At 37.8% G+C, this 7,369-nt stretch overlaps 1 non-coding gene across 1 annotated transcript; it reads right to left on the bottom strand.

Moving 5' to 3' along the window:
* Positions 1-1,661: 1,661 nt before the first annotated feature.
* TRNAS-GGA lies at positions 1,662-1,733 on the bottom strand. The gene has a single exon. It is a non-coding gene; the product is annotated as a tRNA-Ser (tRNA).
* Between the last annotated feature and the right edge of the window lie 5,636 nt (positions 1,734-7,369).

A 7,369-nucleotide genomic window follows, 5' to 3' on the forward strand; every position in this document is an offset into this window, starting at 1 on the left:
ACCATTTATGGGTGCATGAAAGGATAAGGACAGAAATAGAATAGTCAAGCTCTCATTTTAAAATTTGATGTCATTAAAATGAATTTTTTCTACCAACATGCTCTCAATATATTTGATTTAATAACTCTAGTTGCTATTTAGAGGTGGAACATATATATAACTATATCTATGTCTATATATCTATATATATAAAGACAGAGAGAGAGAGCACAATGGTATAAACTAGAAAGAAGTGGAGAGCCAGATAACTTTGGATAGGTCTTAGAAACAGTTTGGTAAATGTGCTACTTTTTAGAATTATCAATCTAATTTCTCAAGGGGAAAAAAAAATCTGAGTATTAAACGGTTCTCCCTGGCATCTATTTCACATATTTTCCTGGAAAAGGGCACCAATAGCAGTTTCCCCAATATCACATTCAGTTTAGTCGTTCAGCTGTGTCTGACTCTTTGCAACCCCATGGACTGTAGTTCGCCAGGCTTCTCTGTCCAGCACCACCTCCCAGAGCTTATTCAAACTCGTGTCCATTAAGTCAGTGATGCCATCCAACCATCTCATACTCTATCGTCTCCTTCTCCTCCCGCCTTCAATCTTTCCCAGCATCAGGGTCTTTTCAAATGAGTCAGTTCTTTGCATATCACATTAGGGCTTTGTTTTAAGATTTATAGGTAGACAGATTGCCAGTCTAAGTTCGAAGCAGGATACAGGATGCTTGGGGCTGGTGCACTGGGAAGACCCAGAGAGATGGTATGGGGAGGGAGGTGGGAGCGGGGTCCAGGATTGGGAACACGTGTACACCTGTGGTGGATTCATGTTGATGTATGGTAAAACCAATACAGTATTGTAAAGTAAAATAAAGTAAAATTAAAAAAAAAAAAGATTTATAGGTAGAAGGAAAGAGTGCCACTTACTGAATCAGCCAGAGGCTTCCTCCTGCACAGTGGTCATATCTTGGCTGCCCTGACTTAACCTTAATATCATAAGAAAAAAATGGTGCAAATGAGTCCATATGCCATGAAGATCCAACAGCTCTGAAATAATAATCATTGGGTTTTGACCTCTAAACTAAAGAACTTGAAGTTGTTAATTTGTTTAAATCACTGTGGTTTTAACACAGTGTCAGAATTATACAAGGACCTGGAGATGTCCCTCCTGTTGTTGAATCCAAAGCCAGATGATATGAAAATGATGATCGTGTTGTCCTAAATCTGCAGAAGGAGGGAAGGAGAAAGCACCCTAACCAAAATAAATTCCGTTTACTTTCAATGTGAAATTTTAAATTCACCTCATCTCCCCAGCTAGGTAAGAGTTTTTAGTATTCTATTTAAATTTAAAGACAATTCAATATCTCAAATCCTCTGAATTTATTCTTAGTTCCATTAACTAATGGGATTTAGCAAAAACAAGATTTGGCAACTAAAAATCTGTTTCAATATATATCAAAAGCAGTATAAAATAGCTTTAAGAGCTTAGATTCTGAAAACATTCCATGGATTCAAACCAAGAGCTACTATGTACTAGTAAGTAAGTAGGTAAGTAAAGTCGCTCAGTCCTGTCCGACTCTTTGCGACCCCATGGACTGTAGCCTACCAGGCTCTTCCCTCCATGGGATTCTCCAGGCAAGAGTACTAGAGTGGGTTGCCATTTCCTTCTCCAGGGGATCTTCCCAACCCAGGGATCGAACCCAGGTCTCCTGCATTCCAGGCAGACACTTTAACCTCTGAGCCACCAGGGAAGCCAGCTGTGCTGTTAAGTCACTTCAGTTGTGTCCGACTCTGCGTGATCCCATAGATGGCAGCCCACCAGGCTCCCCCGATCCCTGGGATTGTCCTGGCAAGAACACTGGAGTGGGTTGCCATTTCCTTCTCCAGTGCATGAAAGTGAAAAGTGAAAGTGAAGTCGCTCAGTCGTGTCCGACTCCTAGCGACCCCGAGGACTGCAGCCTTCCAGGCTCCTCCGTCCACGGGATTTTCCAGGCAGGAGTACTGGAGTGGGGTGCCATTGCCTTCTCCGATGTACTAGCTGTATGGTCTCGCATATTTATTTATACCTTACTTTGCTAATCTGCTGGACTTCCCTGGTGTCTCAGAGGGTAAAGAATCTGCCTGCAATGCAGGAGAACTGTGTTCAATTCCTGGGTCAGGAAGATCCCCTGAATAAGGTAATGGCTACCCAGTTCAGTATTCTTTCCTGGAGAGAAAGACTGGTGGGCTACAGTCCACGGAATCGCGAAGAGTCAGACACTACTAGTGATGAACAGTTTTTTGCTAATCTATAAAATTCAGACTGTAATCTCAGAGTTACTAGGAGCAAAATCAGATAATAAAATAAGTGCAAGTAACCTGAGTAAGCACTCAATAAAAATAAATCACTACTAACATTTTTTGGAAATCTCTTTAAAGTTATATAACACTGAGGAAATCCCTGAAGGTATAAAGCTAAATAGCAGAGTAACTGAAAGTCAAACTCAGGTATAGTTCAATTTTGCAAATAGAATGAAAATTTTAAAAATTTTTATCCACATTATATACAAAGTCACTAACACACTATCCAATAGTATTTCCATAAAAGCTTTGCAGATATGTTATCAATCAAGTTGGAGAAGCTATTAACCACTTAATATGCTTACTTCTAGGGTCAAAAATTAGTGAGTTAAGAAGAAACTTCACTATTTGCCCCCTAAACATTTCTTGCACGGGAAGTTCTTTCCTTTCAAACAATGAAGTCAAACTTAATGACCTAAATAATATTTATTTTCTGAGAAAATTTCATGTTTGCTTAATTTGTAGTTGTGTTTGCTTTGTTTTTAATTAAATTGTACTATATAATATTCTACTCTGATCAGAGTTTTGTTGAAAATTCATTAGATAAATTATAGGAATTGCTTTGTTATTTTATAAACAATCAGATTCAGAAACAGGGAGATAATTTTCAACTGGAAGTTTTATGCTTTAGCATAAGTAACTGCAGGCTGCCAATAATCCAGGTGCCTTCCAAAAGGCAAGATCAAGAGATAGCTATGACAGCAATTAAGATATTTATTAGATTTCAGGCTTTTTGTCATAGCTGATAATGCAAATTCACACGAATCTTCTTGCCTTCTGATTAGTTTATTCTTTGTTATGTGAAACTTCCTTTAATATACTTTCAAATAGACAGTGTATGTGTGTGTTTCTGTATCTAGAAAAAGTTACCCTTGCGAGAGGTCGAGTCCTCAGATGGTTAGCGTACATTTATAAGACTCACTTACAAGGTTCTCTTTAATCAAATTCACACACCACCTGTAGCTACAATGACCAATGTACTACATCCAATCATCATGTAATCATCATTAAACGTTAAATTTGGCTTTTCACTGGTTAAATTGGTAGCGTTCAACACAAGTGGACTGTTTGGAAACCATGCAGAGATTCTCCCCTCCTTGCATGAACGTGGTATAAGAACCTAGAAGGAACACTGTCCTCAGCCTGATGCATAAATACTGCTCAGAACAATTTTGTGACACTTGTCCGACCAGATAATTAAATTAGAAGATTGTTATGAACATGATGTCAGATAAAGCATGTTTGGAAGACCTAAATGGATACAGAGCTAGAAATTCATTGAACTTATAGGAACGGTAAGCTGGCTATTTTTGTGTCTGTTTGCTATAACCATTTGAACATGTTCCCCCTGAGACTTCCTTTCTGATCTGGGATGGAGGTTGGAGGGGTGAAACCTTTTGAGTTCTCTCCTCTATCTCTGACAGTTGGAAAACATGGATTTGTACCAATCATAATCTACTATTTATGGATTGTCATACTTGATTACTTCAGTTAGTAACAGTTTATTGTACACTCCAACATGCAACTATCTCAGATTTAGCTTTTTGGAGTGATTTCAATAATCTGAAGTTTTCATAGGAAAATACTAACTTATTAAACCAAAGTCTCAATATAGTAGACAGTTTAGTATTGAAAACCATAAGTGAAATTTGACATTTTAATATAGGGAGAAGAGATGTTTGTTCTTTAAATTGCATTGATTTAGTTTGCCTAGTCTTTGAGTTTTAATCGATTCTTGGTTTTACTTCAGATTTTAAGAGTTTTACTTTCTAACAGATGAAGTGCTTCAATGTTAGTTTCGTTCATAAGATCTTCATCATCCTTCCAGAGTGTTTTTTCAGATGGTTTTTTCAGCCACTTTGTAGAGTTATTTAGTTGTTTATTTCCTTTTGATGAGAGAGAAGGAGGAAGACAAAGACCACAAGTGGGGAGGGGCCAGAGGACAAAGAGATGAAGCAGAAGAGATTGAGAGACATAGATAAACAAGTCTATGTTGAGATGATTATGAAGCATAGGGACCTTTTTGGGGTGCATGCTCAGGAGAGAAAGAAACCAGAATATAAGTAAGTCTAGAGAACTATATACCCTGGATTCATATAGACTTTGTTACCAGTTGAAGGTACAGTCCTGTTCTTTTTTTGCACCTAGAGTGATTTTTTTTAATCTGTTTTTATAATTTGCACAGTACTTTTCCTGCATGATCCTTCTTATTTAAAAAGTCATGTAATGAGGACTGTCAAAAGATTATTACTGTTTCTAACATCTTTAAGAGAAAACTAAGTTACTATGTGACGTGCCTACATGGCCAAATTACCTCTTATACTGGAGTTTCCCCAGGCATCTTGATCCATCATGTGTGAGCTGATGTTGAAACATTTTCAGGATCCTTATGCTTTTGTATCAGTTAAGCCAGTCATAATTTCATCTTTATGTATTCATTAAAGAAATAAATTATCATGCCTTATTTCAGTTCAGGATTCTATTTTGTTTCTGAGAGGACTTGATTTTCTGCTTTAATAACATTACTTCTGAGTAAATTTTGTCTGCATTGTAGCATTAGCAGTTTTGAAATGACACAAAAATTCCAGTAAATCAAATCATTTGTATACACAAAGTTTTATTTATTCATCTATAACTTGTCCCAGCAACTGTCATTTGATGAGTACATGGTTGTTCAGCTGAATGAAAATGAACACTACTTAGATAAAATACACCACTCATTGGATGCCTTTACTTGTCAGATTAAACTTTGTTAAGTATAGTATCATTTATTTTTAATTAACTTGTCTGTTAGTCTACTGGTATATAGCTTTTTTGGCAAGGTCATGAGGAATAACATAATGAAATGTCTAAAGCACTCTTAGTTGTGCTAATTCTATTTATAACCCATAAAAGTCTTCATTATAATTTATCAAAATGTTGTTTTTCTACCGTTAAGAAATTGTCCTATCTACTATTTCATTGCCAGAGGTTCTATGGTTATGAAGTCTCTTGAAAGACTGATTGCACAGAAAAAGGATCCCTGAACTCCACTGTCCCATGGGAACTTCTTTTGTTGTTATTTCAGAATCATTATAGAAACCTGAGTAACTTCTCAGTGTATCCTTTTACCAGATTTTCTTACTGCTTTCCAATATGAAACAGCAATGTGTTGTTGTTTTTTTTAATTTTTTAGAGACAGTTAATATTCAGTCTTCTGATAATTTGAAGCATTCCATTGTATATAGAAAATGACTTCATCTTTCAGAGCCCAAGTTTCCTTATTTCCTCCTGTTAGTTGAATCTGAATCTCATTCATCTTTATAATTGGATTTTTTTTCTCTCTCTTTTTCCTTGGGCAAGCTCTTGTGAGGGAAAAAAAAAAAAAAAACGGGAATATACTTGCTAATCAAGGCCATATGAGGGCAGTCTGCCATGTGCCTACACAGGCCTCTCAACCCAAACTGAAGCTTTCAGACACAGACAGATCCCAGCCTAATGGCTGTAGACTGCCTCTGCTGAATTTCTACTCTACCTCCATCATTTGCGTGATCTTGGACCAGTTATTTTAAGCTTTCTGTGATCCTATTTTCTCATCTGTCACAAAGGTATAATCATAGTATTTACTTCATAGAAATATTTCTAGAATGACATTAAAAAAAATCAGTCTCATGAAGTTCTTAGGATAAATATCTGGCATATAGTGTTTAATTAATGTTAGCTAATATGACTACCATTGCCACTTTCCCACCGTTGAATTCTCTGTATCTAACAGACTTTATTTTCTAAACCACCAAATATGGCCTATTTTGGCACCATTGGGAGTGCTGCCATCTTCTCAAATAGAAAGCAATTGAGAACAATTCAGAATAAATTAGACCTCTGGGAATATGTCAACACCTTCACTGGAGACTCGTTTTCAAACTGTCTGCTACTTCGAGGGCGCCGTTGCCATGGAAGGAGGCATTCTTTGAAAATCTATTTATTTTCACTTTCTTATTTTCTTTTAAACTGTCTATTCAAGTGTGAAGGTTTTTTTTTTTTTTTTCCCAAACAGGTTAGATTCACCTTGATCTAATGGGTCAAGTCCATGAGAAGGTGGGAAGTACTTCAGTGCTGGAATAGCATGAGTTCTTCCAGTTGGTGTTTGATAAGGCAGCATGGCACAATGATTGAATTGAGAGCAATGCCCTGGGAATCCTGCTCCCTGAGTTCAAAGCATGGCTTTGCTGCTTTCTAACTGGGCCAGTTTCCTCATCTGAAAAATAGAGATTATAAGACCAGTTACCTGTCATCAGGATTGTTGTGAGGTGGTGACACAGGAAAAATCACCTAGCACTGGCCAGGAACACAGCAACTTGTCAGCATTTGGTAGCTATGATTATGATTATCATCTTCAGTTCAGTTCAGCTCAGTTCAGTCGCTCAGTCGTGTCCGACTCTTTGTGACCCCATGAATCGCAGCACACCAGGACTCCTTGTCCATCACCAACTCCTGGAGTTCACTCAGACTCACGTCCATCAAGTCAGTGATGCCATCCAGCCATCTCACCCTCTGTCGTCCTCTTCTCCTCCTGCCTCCAATCCCTCCCAGCATCAGAGTCTTTTCAATGAGTGAACTCTTCACATGAGGTGGCCAAACTACTGGAGTTTCAGCTTTAGCATCATTCCTTCCAGAATGGACTGGTTGGATCTCCTTGCAGTCCAAGGGACTCTCAAGAGTCTTCTCCAACACCACAGCTCAAAAGCATCAATTCTTCGGTGCTCAGCTTTCTTCACAGTCCAACTCTCACATCCATACATGACCACAGGAAAAACCGTAGCCTTGACTAGATGGACCTTTGTTGGCAAAGTAATGTTTCTGCTTTTGAATATGCTATCTAGGTTGGTCATAACTTTTCTTCCAAGGAGTAAGCGTCTTTTAATTTCATGGCTGCAATCACCATCTGCAGTGATTTTGGAGCCCCCCAAAATAAAGTCTGACACTGTTTCCCCTGTTTCCCCATATATTTCCCATGAAGTAATGGGACCAGATGCCATGATCTTCATTTTCTGAATGTTGAACTTTA

This window comes from Oryx dammah, unplaced genomic scaffold (assembly GCF_014754425.2).
Source record: "Oryx dammah isolate SB20612 unplaced genomic scaffold, SCBI_Odam_1.1 HiC_scaffold_9, whole genome shotgun sequence".
Taxonomy (NCBI): Eukaryota; Metazoa; Chordata; class Mammalia; order Artiodactyla; family Bovidae; genus Oryx; species Oryx dammah.